Below are 10,895 nucleotides of genomic sequence, written 5' to 3'. Positions count from 1 at the left end.
ACTCAAAAATCATGAATGAACACTCCCCTTACCCTTGAAAATCATGAGATTAAAAATGCATCCGATGAAGTGGGCTGTAGCCCACGAAAGCTTATGCTTGTTGCTGGCACAGAGGGCCAGAGGAGGGCAACAGCGGGGTTCGTTGCCCGGTGTGCTTCGCGCCAATGAACACACCAGGGTGGAGAAGCAGACACAGTTTATTCAAGAGCTCTGAATAGGAGTCCAGCATGTCTCAAATCAAGCACCCTGATACAAGCAGTTTTTCCCTTTTTATCCTTTCCTTCCTCCCCCCATTTCTTTCCTACCTCCCCCTTCCTCCCTTTGTAGCAGTTACATTAAATGACCTTGGCTGTGTAGCTTGTTTACAATGTTCCCTTCTGCAAGTTATTTTGTCCTTCAGCTAGAAGCATGTAGGTTCCCCTTATCACTACCGCTTTCCAGCTGCTGGCCTGTGAGGTTAGTAAAGTTTAACATGGAGGGGCTTTGGTTCACTTTGGCCTAGAGTCAGGGGGGCTTCATTGACTCTCGTGGTCTCCCCCACCCCCGAGTTACCTAGGGTGATGCCTAGTGACACCAACATGCTCAAATACATTTGTTAGTCTCTAAGGTGCCACAAGTACTCCTCCTCTCCTAATATTTAAGCCAACGAACCAATACATTGTAGGTTGCTTTCATTCGCCACCTGGGTTTTACCATCTGTAAGAGTCATGTTTTCAAGCTTTTCTCCAAACCCATGAGGGCTAGAAATGTACCTTCAAAACAAAATGTGATGTGAGAGTGGACATTCTCATATAATCCCGAGTCCAGGAGCTGGAGCTTTATGGAAATCTTCAAATGTCATAGGATGTGTGATCCAATCACCAAAGCTGGCAACACTACTTTTGACTAGAAACCTGCTGATTGCAGACACAGCTAGGGTTGCCAACTTTCTAATGCACAAAATGCTTTAGCCCAGTAGCACCACTGACCAGACTTTTAACGGCCCAGTCAGTGGTGCTGACCGGAGCCGCCAGGGTCCCTTTTCGACTGGGCATTCTGATCCAAAACTGGACACCTGGCAACCCTAGACACAGCTCTGGTCTGCCTACTCTGAGGCTCTTTGGGGAATTTCTCATCATAGACTTCAAGTAATGTGGTGTGGGTGCCATATCCATGCAGCGACATGGGGGCCATAGCTACTGCAACAGAGAAAGTGACATCAGAGGAGGATTAAATCCAAAGAAACCCACAGAGAAGATGATTCTTGAAGTCATGACAGCCACAACTGCCCATGTTCACATAAAGTAGGAGGTGGATTATTGGGCTCATCATTAATAAAAATAAATTAATAAAATAAATGTAGTTGATGGTTTGTTTGTTTTGAAAACAGGATGTTTCTGGTGTGGAATGAGGGAGAGCCATCAGCAATGAGGAAACTCAGGCATTTCAATTTCCCAGTTTTGGAAGGTATGGTAGAGAGTGACCAGGTTATTTTTCTATTTTGAAAAGCATCCATTATTTGGTGCTTATATCTAAGAGTCACAAAATCAATAAAAAATATGTTTTCAAGAAATAATCAAGTTAAGCACAACACTTTATGATGTGGCTGCTTATTTCAGAGAGATCATGGCTCAATTACATTTATGTACAAACAAAATAAAGTCCAAACTATTAGCATATATACTAGGTGTTTTAAAAGACAAAATTTCACAAAGCTGAAAACAATTGTGAGACAAATCAGGTGGGAGAAAGAATTTAAATAGAAAAATGTGAATGGTAATGGCATAATGATTATGAACATTTTACTACATGCCCAAAAAACCACAATCCAGAAACAAGTCTATGCTAGTTAAAAACCAACCTGTTTTACAAGGGAAGTGAAAGTAGCTATTTTATGTATAGTGAAAGTAGTTATTTTATAATATACACACACAGATGAGAAAAAGGAAGCTAAGAATTGTAGAAAATTTATAAGGGAAGCAAAAGGACCCCAGGAGGAATCTATGGCCAGGAGAGTTAAGGACAATAAGGAGGAGGTGTGTGTGGTTTTTTTTTTAAGTATATTAAGAACAAAAGGAATTGTAATAATGGTATTGGTCCCTTTCTAACTGGAAATGGTAAAAATGTCAATGACAATGCAAAAGGGTTCAATAAATATTTCTGTTCTGCATTTGGAAAAAAGCCAAAAGATGTATTCATGTCATATGATGATGATGATTGATGATGAAATACTTCCCCTTCCAACAGCAACTAAAGAGGATGTTAAACAACAGCTAATAAAGTTGCACATTTTTTAAGTCACCAGGTCTGGATAACTTGCATCCAAGAGTTCTAAAAAAGCGCTGTCTGAGGAGTTCTCTGGACTATTAAGGTTGATTTTCAATAAGCATTGGAGCACTGGGAAAGTTCCAGGGGACTGAAAGACAGTTAATCTTGTGCTGATATTTCACAAATGTAAACAGGAAGACATGGGTAACTATGGGCCTGTCAGCCTGATGCTGATCTCAAGCAAAATAATGGGACAGTTGATACTGGCCTTGATTATTAAAGAATTAAAGGAGAATAATAGTACACTTCTACCCCGATATAACGCTGTCCTCGGGAGACAAAAAATCTTACTGTGTTATAGGTGAAACCGCGTTATATCGAACTTGCTTTGATCTGCCAGAGTGCGCAGCCCCGCCCCCCGGAGCGCTTCTTTACCGCGTTATATCCAAATTTGTGTTATATCGGGTCGTGTTATATCGGGGTAGAGGTGTAATGCTAATCCACCTGCATTTATGGAACTAGATCTTGTCAAACTAATTTGATTTTTTTAAATTACAAAGTGTGGTTGATAAAAGTTATAGAGTTGATGTAATATACTTAGACTTCTGTAAGCCATATAATTTTGATACAAGGATACAAAATCAACATGATGCACATTAAATAGATTAAAAACTGGGTAACCTGATAGGTCTCAAAATGTAACTATAAATAGGGAATAGAATGGGTGTTTTTCTAGTGGAGTCCCACAGGGATCAGTTTTTGGCCCTATACTATTTAACATTTTCATCAATGGTCTAGAAGAAAACAAAGTCATTACTAATAAAGGGTGTAGAAGATTGGGGGAGTGGTAAATAATGAAATCTTCGGAGTCAAGGTGGACATGAGCTCCAAGTGCATCACTGTGGTCAAAAGGGCTAAGTGATCCTTGGATATATAAACAGGGGAATATTGAGTAGGAGTAGAAATGTTATATTACCTCTGTGTTTGGCACTGGCATAGGTGCTGGAACTAGGGAAGCTGGAGGTGCAGCAGCACCCCCTGGCTTGAAGTGGTTTCCATCATATACAGGGTTTACAGTTTTGTTCAATGGTTTTTGGCACCCCCACCATAAATAAATTTCCAGCACCCTGGGCACTGGTGTGACTGCTACTGGGATACTGTGTCCAGTTCTGGTGTCAACAATTCAAGAAGGATGGTGAAAAATTGGAGCAGGTTCAGAGAAGAGCCACAAGACTGATTAAAGGGTTGAAAAACATTTTATAGTACAATATGCAAGGATGTCAATCTGTTTAGCTTAATGTGAAGGTTAAGAGGTGACTTGATCAGTCTGTAAATCCTACAGGGGTAACAGAATAAAGGGCTTTTTAATCTAGTAGACAAATGTTCTAACAAGTCCAATGGCTAAAGGCTGAAGCTAGAAACATTCAGAACTAGAAATAAAGTGTACATTTTTAATGGTAAGGATAAATAACCATTGGAAAAACTTACCAAGGTTCTCCATCATTGGTAATTTTTAAATCAATATTGAATTTTTTTAAAGCTATGTTTTAGTTCAACCATAGCTATTGGACTTGAAACAGGAATTAATTCAGGAAAGTCCTATGGCCTTTGTTATGCAGACGGTAAGACTACAAATTATCACAATAGTCCCTTCTGCCCTTAAAATCTATTAATTTAATTTATGATTTCGTCATTAATCAGCCTTTCTGTTGGAGGGTTGGAGCAAACTGATCACAAACCTCCAGGAACATCTGTTTCTTCATGCTAAAGTTCTGGATCCACTGCTGGCCATCCCAGGTCCGCATGACGATGTGATCCCACCAGTCTGTTTCTGTGGCAATGCGCCAGAAGAACCAGGCTACATAGGAGGAATCTGTGGCTAAAGCAACAATAGGCATCAGCAGCATCAACTAGTTTGGAGCTGGCGTGTCAGTAGCCCCCTCAGAGAGGTGCCTTTGGCATCTTGCAGATTCTCTGTTTGTGTCCTGAAATAGAACTGAGAGCAGGACATAGAGACATTCTACCAGGTCAGGCTCCATGTTGGCTCTGGCTGCAGGGAGTGTGCAGACACAAAATTGTTCTGCTGGAGGTGTTCACGATTTAAAACTACACAGAACATTTCTGGTCAACTTCCATGGCACAGGCAGACAAGTGCTCCCACAACTCACTATGGACAAAGGGCTACGAATGACAGTACATGCCCACTGTAGTGGAAGTTCTGACTGGTCTGCGGAGTGCAGTATGGACGTGCCAGCATGGTTGTGAGGCCTGAGTTTCCAATGGAATTTGGACATACAAGCACAGACCTCGAAACATGAACCTACAAGCCCAGGCCACACAGACCTGGGTTTAGTGTGCTGTGTAGGCATACCCAGGGGGGCCAGGATTTCATCCATGGACTTTACAATCAGATAGAGATTGGTATATGAAGTAAACTGTCAGATTACTCCTCTTGCAGCAAGTAGTAAAACATCAGGAGGTTAGCCCTGTGGAATTTCCTGCCAAATATTTCCTTCCAAGGGAATGGGTTTGGGACCATTGAATTTGCAGGGTTTCAGATTTCTGGGGTTTGCAGATTTCTATGGGGGCCCTCCAGATCAGCTGAGGTAGAAGCCATCCTCAGTAGGCAATTTTTGCCTCTGCTCCCCCACTACCCTTCTTCCTAACAGTATAGCCCTATTTTCAATAAAACCACCTGGAACTGTAGAACTTTCCCATCAAGCCAGTGCCATTCCAGTAAACAGAGACATCTAGTCACCCTATATAAAAATAATTTTGGAGAGAAAAAGGTCAATGTTACATTTTGCAGCTTAAAAATAACTATGGGTTCAGTTCAAATTGTCGAGAAAACGTTCTGGTCAATTTCTTATTTCATTCAAACCGATTTTCTAGGGTCACACCTGCCAAGGCAAGAGAAGGTAGAAGAAAGAGAGGGGGAAGAGGAGAAAATAGTTAAACAAACAAACAAACAAAAACTGTTTTCGGGGAAAGAAAAACTAGCCCAGAGCCGGTCATCATAACTTGTATTTTATAGTTTTGGTAGGTGCTCAGTTACTCTAGTGATGCATGCATTATAAATGCTTAAATACATTCAATAGATCTCTTCTTTCGGAAAAGTCTTTTAGATTACCAAATAGATTTCAAATTCAGAGACTAAATAAGATTTTTTTAGGTGCTGGAATTATACTCATGTACTATACTTAAACTAACATAATAAAAGAGGTATAAAAAGTGAAGAAATGGGTGAAGAACCTATTTCCCAAAATATGAGACTAGAGAACTTGACCTTCCAAAGCGTTTTCTCCCCATTAGGGTGTGAAAGCATTTCTCAATGAAAACAGAAAGCGCCTCAAAAGTGATTGCAATTTCAAAAAGATAAGAATCACTTATATCACAATGTCTTTTCTTACTAGTTGATTTAGAACTGAGAAAAGGTACCAGACTGAAAACATATTTTTGGATAAACACAGAAACTAGGTACAACATGGATAGAGGTAGCACAAGGTTCAAACTACCCAACCAATCTGGATATATTTGAATCACTTCAATGAAGAAAGGAGTAGTTCATTCTCTATGCCCATTCTTTATGTGGTTTCTTGAGCAGTGGAACATGTTCTGCTTTATGTGCAAGTAGCCTCAGGCTCAAACCCCATTGGGTGGCCTTGTGGTTGAACCTGCTAGCAAGAATGCCAGTTGTGATGGTGGTTCTTTTGTTGTAGTCTGAACATTTATCCACTATGCAGTAGTCTGAGATTGCCACTTTATTTCATATAGGTCAATGCTCTGCTATGAGATGAACACCACAAACCTGGGCCAGATCCTATAACTAAATTCAGTGGGTGAAATCCTGACTTAATCCAAGTTAGTAAAACTCCCATTGATTTCAGCATGGTCAGGATTTCATCCAGTGCATGTTTCTCTTTATTTAAAACAGAGGTTCTCAAACTTTTGTACTGGTGACCCCTTTCACGTACAAGCCTCTGAGTGCAACCACCCGTTATAAATTAAAAAAACTTTAAAATATATTTAACACCATTATAAATCCTGGAGGCAAAGCGGGTTTTGGGGAGAGGCTGACAGCTTGCGACCCCCTATGTAATAACCCCGTAACCCCCTGAGGGGTCCTGACCCCCAGTTTGAGAGCCCCTGATTTAAAATTTTCCTCCAAGAGTTTAAAGTTTGCGTTGCCAATTTTTTTCCCTTAGGGTCTGATCCATCTCCCATTGTAGTTAATGGGTAAACTTTCATTGACTTCCATGAAGGTTGGATTGGGCCTTCTGCGCTTTTCATTATCCTGTATAGTTTTTTCTTCTTCATTTCATTTTCCCATTTCTTTCATTTGTCCCCTTTTTCTCTCTCAATTTTTTTCTCTCTTCTCTGTAAACCCTTTGCTGAAGGCAATGAGTTCAGCTACTTCCCAGCATGCAGTTTTTGTTTTGCTTAGGAAGCAACATTTCTATCTTTTCATAACGATACTGAATAAATAATAAAACAATAAAATAATAATTATTATAATAATAAACCCCTAAGCCATTGTGTAAGAACACAAAATTGCCCCCCAAGAGCATCACGTTCTACACAAATTACTAATTTACTCACTCTAGCTCCCAAGCAGCTACTATTTTAAAATAAACCCTGGGAAATTTTTAAAGCTTCCTTAAGGTTATACTCAGGGGTGGCTCTAGGCACCAGCAAAGCAAACAGGTGCTTGGGGGCAGCCCATTCGCAGGGGCGGCAGCTGGCAGGGATCCAGCCTGGCAGCTGAGAACCAATAAGGGGCCCTGGGAGCTGTAGTTCCTTGGTTAGCTTCCTGCCTATAGAGCCAGCCCTGGAGCATGGAAAGAACTACATTTCCCAGCATTCCCTTGGCCACTATCAACAGGAAAGGGAGAGGGAGGGAGTATTGTAGCTGAAACCTCATGCTGCAGCTTGTTGTGAATGGAGAGCTCACTGCTAGAGTGAGGTGGCCCTGTGAATGGGGAACAAGTATGCCCAAGGAGCAGAAGGCTTTGGCCCAGATATCCCCTTTAGAAGACATCCCCAAACTGCATTAGGGATGTTGCTGTGACCTCACCTTTCAGCCCCCAAAGAAGGAATTGGGTGGACTAAATGGACAGTGCACCTCTCTATCTGAAGCCTAGCAAGGGAGGTATGTGGATCCCACTATAATTTAAAATAAAAAGTAAGGGAGGGGAGGCTCTGCTAGAGGACCTGGGCAGCTTTGGATACAGTACCAGGCAGGTAGGAGGATTTCCAGGTCTGAGCCATGGAAGCAGAAATTGACATTTCCTTTCCAGATTTAATTAATATTCAGAAAGGGAATCTAGCACCTGCCTTCCAGATTTGAACACCTTCAAAATTCAGGAGTGCTCAGGCTCAATTTGGGCAGCTGTTATTTCATTTCTCCCAAATGAAATATACTGATCCACTGTAACTTGCTGTAGAAAAAGTAGGATAAAATTGAGCAAGAAATGCTTCCCAGTGGTTATTAGGACTAGAATTGCTATTTTCAACAGCCATTGCCTTTTTTTTTTAAGTTTTATTTGTTTAAAAGGAAGACAGTGATATTGCATTGGCAAATTCCCCCTAGAAACAAAGAGTAGAACAAAAAAAATAATAAAGGCACCTCAACTTTTCCTCATTTATGGAGTACAGTCTTATAATATGCATCCAGACATCCTCCAATCAATCAAGCTGAAAATTGTTCCACTTTACTGCAGTTCTGTAACCATATGGGAACCAATCCTGTCTGTGTTCTGTGCACATCTAAAATTCCTGCTGAATGACCCGCCCTGGGAGTGAGTTACCAGTGACCCAGAGCTGGGCGGAAGGAGGGTGCAGTTGGTGGGGGAGTGCCCAGGGCTGGGGCAGCAGGGTGTGTGTGTGTGTGTGTGGGGGCACTGGTGGGGGGAAAGGGGAAGGGGGAGCCCAGAGCTGGGGCAGCAGGGGGTGAGGGTGGGAGACGGCCTAGAGCTGGGGCAGCGGGGGTGGGAGGAGAAGTGGGAGAAAGAGCCCAGGACTGGGGCAGTGAGGGGGAGCCAAACATTTTTTTGCTTGGGGCAGCAAAAAACCTAGAACCGGCCTTGGTTATACTCAGCAAGTGCTTGAATCACATCTACCCCAGCACCACAGTCAGAGTGAGATCTGAGCTGCAAAACTCAGCAGTCATGCTGCATCAGGGAAGTGAAAGGCAGGATTTTAGGTAGTTTCACTTCCTTGATTTTAGCTCTTGTAAGAGGTGTCAAACTGTGGGATTGGGGATTTAATGGGTAGTGGTAACGTCAAATGCCAAACACTTGCTAAGGGCAGTTTTAGCTACAAAGACCCTGCTGTAACAAAGAAGGTCTATTTCCCCCTTGAAATGAAATATGTTCTAATTTTCTACTGCAGGAGACAAGCTCCCACTGAAGTTAATTTGACTCAACAAATACTTGGCATTAACTCTAGAATGTCATTTTAAGTTTGTTTATGTTGCCACCAAATCCGTAGTTTGTTGAAGTTACTCAGGGTATTGGGTTGTTTCCCTGTTCTCTTTACATTAGATGTAACAGAAGTGTTACCGGGGAGAGAGAGAAACTATATCCCTCTCCGGTTATTATGCCTTATAATTATAATAAAAGTCACAAGGCTTGGAGGACTAATTAAAAAGAAAGGTTTATTACTATTTCTAGCATCATGGGCAAAATAAAAAGGGAAGAGTAAGAAATATATACATGTAAACAAAAAAAACTATTATGACATATTTTCTATAAATAAATGCTTCCTCATCCTTATTGAAATCTTTCTATACCAAGAAAAAATAGGTTTAGAGTAGCAGCCGTGTTAGTCTGTATCCTCAAAAAGAACAGGAGTCCTTGTGGCACCTTAGAGACCAACATGTTTATTTGAGCATAAGCTTTCATGGGCTACAGCCCACTTCTTTGGATGCATAGAATGGAACATATATTGAGGAGATATATATATACATACAGAGAGCATGAAAAGGTGGGAGCTGTCTTACCAACTCTGAGAGGTCAATTAAGTAAGAGGAAAAAAACCTTTTGAAGTGATAATCAAGGTAGCCCAGTATAGACAGTTTGATAAGAAGTGTGAGAGTACTTACATGGGGAGATAGATTCAATGTTTGTAATGGCTCAGCCATTCCCAGTCTCTATTTAAGCCTAAATTGATTGTATCTAATTTGCATATCAATTCAAGCTCAGCAGTTTCTAGCTGGAGTCTGTTTTTGAAGCTTTTTTGTTGCAAAATTGCCACCTGCAGGTCTGTCATTGAATGACCAGACAGGTTAAAGTGTTCTCCCACTGGTTTTTGAATGTTATGATTCCTGATGTCAGATTTGTGTCCATTAATTCTTTTGCATAGAGACTGTCCGGTTTGGCAATGTACATGGTAGAGGGGCATTGCTGGCACATGATGGCATATATCACATTGGTAGATGTGCAGGTGAACGAGCCCCTGATGGCATGGCTGATGTGATTAGGTCCTATGATGATATCACTTTAATAGATATGTGAGCAGAGTTGGCATCGGGCTTTGTTGCAAGGATAGGTTTTTGTTCAGTGATGTGTGGTTGCTGGTGAGTATTTGCTTCAGGTTGGGGGGTTGTCTGTAAGCGAGGACAGGTCTGTCTCCCAAGATCTGTGAGAGTGAGGGATCATCTTTCAGGATAGGTTGTAGATCTTTGATGATGCGCTGGAGAGGTTTTAGTTGGGGGCTGAAGGTGACAGCTAGTTGTGTTCTGTTATTTTCTTTGTTGGGCCTGTCTTGTAGGAGGTAACTTCTGGGTACTCGTCTGGCTCTGTCAATCTGTTTTTTCACTTCAGCAGGTGGGTATTGTAGTTTTAAGAATGTTTGATAGAGATCTTGTGGGTGCTTGTCTCTGTCTGAGGGATTGGAGCAAATAATTTCCATCCCACCATCAACCTCAGCCTAGATCAATCCACACAAGCGGTCCATTTCCTGGACCGTGCTGTGCTAATAAGCGATGGTCACATAAATACCACCCTATACCTGAAACATACTGACCGCTATACTTATCTACATGCCTCCAGCTTCCATCCAGGACACACCACACGATCCATTGTCTACAGCCAAGCTCTAAGATACAACGGCATTTGCTCCAATCCTTCAGACAGCTTCAAAAACAGACTCCAGCTAGAAACTGCTGACCTTGAATTGATATGCAAATTAGATACAATCAGATAAGGCTTAAATAGAGACTGGGAATGGCTGAGCCATTACAAACTGTCTGTACTGGGCTATCTTGATTATCACTTCAAAAGGTTTTTTTCCTCTTACTTAATTGGCCTCTCAGAGTTGGTAAGACAACTCCCACCTGTTCATGCTCTCTGTATGTGTATATATATCTCCTCAATATATGTTCCAGTCTGTGCATCCGAAGAAGTGGGCTGTAGCCCACGAAAGCTTATGCTCAAATAAATTGGTTAATCTCTAAGGTGCCATAAGTACTCTTGTTCTTTTTTCAAGAAAAAATAGTAGACTAATAGTTTATCAGCTGACATTAGAGCCTTCCTCTTCTAATGTGTTTGCACAGATGATTTGGAAATGTCATCAGCGGGGGCAGTACCGCGGGTGGTGGTGGTGGTGGTGGTGGTGGGGGGGGGGGGGGGGGGGGGGGGGGGGGGGGG

Source organism: Trachemys scripta, chromosome 2, assembly GCF_013100865.1.
Source record: "Trachemys scripta elegans isolate TJP31775 chromosome 2, CAS_Tse_1.0, whole genome shotgun sequence".
Classification (NCBI taxonomy): domain Eukaryota; kingdom Metazoa; phylum Chordata; order Testudines; family Emydidae; genus Trachemys; species Trachemys scripta.
Note: the sequence above shows the minus strand (reverse complement) of the source record.